Source organism: Macrosteles quadrilineatus, unplaced genomic scaffold (assembly GCF_028750875.1).
Source record: "Macrosteles quadrilineatus isolate MER2022 unplaced genomic scaffold, UCM_ALF_1.0 Scaffold_5__1_contigs__length_97177068, whole genome shotgun sequence".
NCBI classification, from domain to species: Eukaryota; Metazoa; Arthropoda; class Insecta; order Hemiptera; family Cicadellidae; genus Macrosteles; species Macrosteles quadrilineatus.
This window is the reverse complement of record NW_026542598.1, coordinates 66,115,895-66,120,345: the sequence shown is the minus strand read 5'-3', so window position 1 is coordinate 66,120,345 and position 4,451 is coordinate 66,115,895.

The window sequence follows — 4,451 nt, the reverse complement described above, 5'->3', positions numbered from 1 at the left end:
AATTGCAATATTACAAACAAAACATAACAAAACGACAGACGAGTCAGACGACCACTCGACTGATAGTTTTTTTTTGTCTCTAGTTTGCTTAGCAGGCTTCGGTTTAACAGACCAGGCAGCCTTGATGTACACTGTATAGTTGTGATTGCTTCCAATTCTAATTAATCCTAATTAAGGTTATTTGTTAGCTTACAAACATTTTGTTATTGAACATAAATGTGCACAATCAATGTTTCATGTCAATATTGTCCTAGTTTTTGTTAATTTACCTAATTATGTATTAAAGATAGGATTTTCTAAAGGGTCAAGGGATTCTTTAGGATGGTAGAGATAGGCAAACTTCTTTCTTTTACTCCATACATCTTGGTCTTGATCTTCTTTGCCAGGGGTCCATCAGGCATAAACCCAGAAGATGGGAGGAGGGCCACGGATTAAGAAACCCAGGAGTGGACAACATAAATGTAATTCTAATAGTGTTTGTGTTTATTTGTTCTTTTAGATTGCTTTTCCTATTTCCTTCATATAATTGTTCATTTCCTTGTAAATATGATAATTTCCAGATTTCAGGACTTCTTGTAGGTTGTTTCTATAGGCCTACTTCCTATATTATGTTTCTTTAAGATGTTTATCTCTGAAATAATTATAATTTGGGCAGTCCTAAAATAGGTGCTACAATGATTCATCTACTCCTAGAGTGCATTTCAAGCAAAGTGTGGTAAAGTACATGTTCTTAGAATGGAGATACTTTTCACTCTGACATTGCCTAGCCTAAGTTTGCATATTCGTTATTTCCATCCTGTTGAGTAAGTATTCGCATGGCTCATTCACGTCCTGGTTGAAGTTCGTTCGCTACGCTCACTCAACTTGAGGTTGGAGCTCCTTCGCTGCGCTCACTTGCCTTCAGTTAGCTCGTTCGCTACGCTAACTCGCATCCAGGTTGAAGTTCGTTCGCTACGCTAACTCACCATTTGTTTGGAAATTAGCTGTTGTCAAAAATAAAAAAAATAAAATAGTACTGCATCCTGTTGGTAATCCTTGTAACGTTTATGCTATTGAACATCTTAGAACAGAACCAACTTGTTTTATTGAAACAGCTGTTAAGATTCATTAATTCCTTTTAAATATGAAAAATCATAAGATTAACATGGGGAACTACAGAGCCACTGGGGCGGAGCCCGAAAGGGTTTCTGAGATAAGAATATGCTTTAATGTTAATCGGGAATGTGAGCTATCTTCATGCCAAATTTCAGCCCAATCCGTCCAGTAGTTTATGCGTGATTGAGCAACACACACACAAACTCACAAACTTTCAGATTTATAATATTAGTAAGATAAGATATGTATATATACTATATGTATATATATCCTTGAACGCATTAACTTGAGTAATTTTCGTCCGATTTTGATGAAATTTGGTTTAAAGGTGTCAGGAAAACTTGACTAAACTTGAATGAGTTTGCGAACCAGCATGATCGGACCATAGATTTACTAATATCTCTCTAAACCTTTTAAAGAGCTTAAAAAAACAAATAATATAGTGTATCAAAGTGTTTTCACGGTTATTTGTAACAGAGAAGATTAAAAAAAAATTGTAAATTTAAAATTTCCATGTTATTCTTATGGATAGTGTTGTAAAATGTAGTTTGCTTGTTTATGGATATATTTTGATCTAACTTGGCAAATTTATTTATTGTATACTAAGCTAATAATATTTTACTAAAAACCCCCACTATAATAGTTTCCTTGCAGCAGCAAACCTAGGTACTCATCTAACCTAATGTTATTCAAATAGATTTAATTAAAAATCAATTCAGACAAATGGAAATTCGCTAAGTCGGCAGGTTTGCTCCGGCGGGGGTATTTATTTACTTTCCGGTTAGGGTTCACTTACTCTACGAATCATTGACACAATGAGCCTCCAAATATGTAATTCTTAAAACACATGGCTCACTTACTCTACAAATCATAGTCTATACGAGCTTCGTAAATAATATTGAAGGTTCACTTGCACTACAGGCTCGTATACTATACGAGCCGATCAAAAATATCAAATAAATTAAGAGGGTTCACTTACTCTACAGATCATAGTGCCTATGAGCCAAGCGTATGAATTCTTGAATAATTCAGGAATAAGCTCGTATAGTATACGAGCCAAAATACTGAATTTAAATAAATTACAGGAGTAGGCTCGTATACTATACGAGCCTATTTCATGATAACTATTACACAAATAGAAGACGGCTCACTTACTCTACAGTTCATTGGCACAATGATCTGTAGAGTAAGTGAACCCTCTACAAATATTATAAGGCTCACTTACTCTACGGTTCATTTAGCTACTCGTAGCGCGGTTTGCAGCGCATCGTTGCAGGCGTGTATGGTAAACCAATACCGCAGTTCTGCCGTTCTGCCTTACTTCTGCCGTTTACTAGTCTTGCAGCGTGAAAGAGAGCTTGTTATGTTAATGCATTGTTGAATTTTTAACTTGTGTACTCGTTGCTAGAAATCAAGCAATTATCAAGTACCGGTATTACAGGAGCTATTTTAAGAGTTATTACAGACTTAATTTTCAATTAATTAAAAAGACTCACGTAAAAGCTTATGCAACTAATGGAATTACTTACTGTGTTATGAACATTTCTATATAATTAAAGTTGTAAATATTTTAAAATTGTTTAGAAGATTGCCTTTTTAGTGTTTTCTACAAACGTGTCTCAACTTATACACATAGACTGGTGGAGTGGTAATTTATATTTCTAATCATTTAACTTTAAATTATGAACGCTTTCAGTCACGTGAAGTTGAATTAATTAAACTGACATTAGTTTTTACCATAAATGATAAACCTTTTGAAATTGACTTAATAGCTTTGTATAGAAACTATAAATATGATTTTTATTTTTTCCGCAATGATTTGCAACGTATTTTGAGTAATTGTAAAAACACAGCTATTATGTTAGGAGATATAAATTTATGCATTTTAGAACAAAATAACAGTGTTATTGATTATTTAAGTATAATGAACTCATTTGGTTTTGAGTCGTTTATAAATGAGCCAACTTGGGGGAGAGAAAATTGGGTAAAGTGTTTAGACCATGTATTCATCAGAAGTAAGACTAATTTAATTTTTCATAGTAATTTAGAAAACTATGACTTTACTGATCATGCTGGAGTTAATGTAAATTGCGTAACAAGTTGTGATAGTGCTTTGAAAGAGGAGTTAAGGCTGTAGATCATTCAATTTTAAAAAGAAGGTTGGCTGAAGTGAGCTGGATGCCAGTGTTTGATTGTGAGGATGTTGATAAATCTCTAACAGTTTTTTACGATATTTATAATAAATGTATTGAGCAATCAAGTTTTTTAAGGCCTATTAACAGTAAAAATAGGCATCGAACTCCATGGATATCGGACACACTAATTAAAAAGATAAATGAAAAAAACAGACTTCACTCTCGATTGAAAAAGCACTATGACATACATTTGTTTAATAGATATAAAGAACTCTCTAGAGAATGTTCTAATTTGAAAAGACGGGAAAAAATTAATTATTACTCATCTAAAATTGAAGCAGTAAAGGGCTGCATCAAAGTCTTATTGGAATATATTCAAATCTATTATGAGAAAGTCAAAAAATGAACTAACATCTATTAATATAGAAAATAAAATTGTACAGGTTGAGGGTAATGAAAAAATAGTTGTTGACTCATTCAATAACTATTTTACTGGTATGCCGGATAAGCTGATTAGAGAATTGTATGGGCCGGGATTCCCCGCCATGCCGGATATCGGTCTAGCGTGCAGCTCAAGGTTACGTTTATCTGAAATTACTGAGGTAGAATTAGAAAGTTTAATCTTAAGCAAACCAAATAAACAGTCTGTTGGCTTTGATGGTATTTCCATAAATACTATAAAAGAAAATGTTAAGATTTTTGTCCCAATATTACGTCACATTTTTAATTTATGTATAAAGCTAGGTTACTTTCCTTCTAGTCTAAAAACAGCACTAATTGTTCCAGTATATAAGGCAGCTGATCCATTGCAAATGAATAATTACCGACCGATTTCACTTTTAAATACCTTTGCTAAGCTGTTAGAAACTTGTGTGAAAAGCCAATTAGTTAAATATTTTTCAGATAACAATTTATTTTCAAATAATCAATTTGGGTTCATGAAAGGTAAAAATACTGACCTAGCAGTTGAAAGACATATAAGCGAGATAGTTAATCATGTTGATGAGCGTAAACCAACAATAGGAGTTTATCTTGACTTTACTAAGGCATTTCACTTAGTTAATCAAGACATATTATTACATAAACTAAAGTTATATGGAATTCAGGGAAATAGTTTTAAGTGGTTTGAGACTTTTTTAAATGAAAGAAAACGGATGGTTAAAATAAAAAACGTTTACTCAGATGTATGTTCTCAAAGGCTTGGCGTCCCTTAAGGGGGAG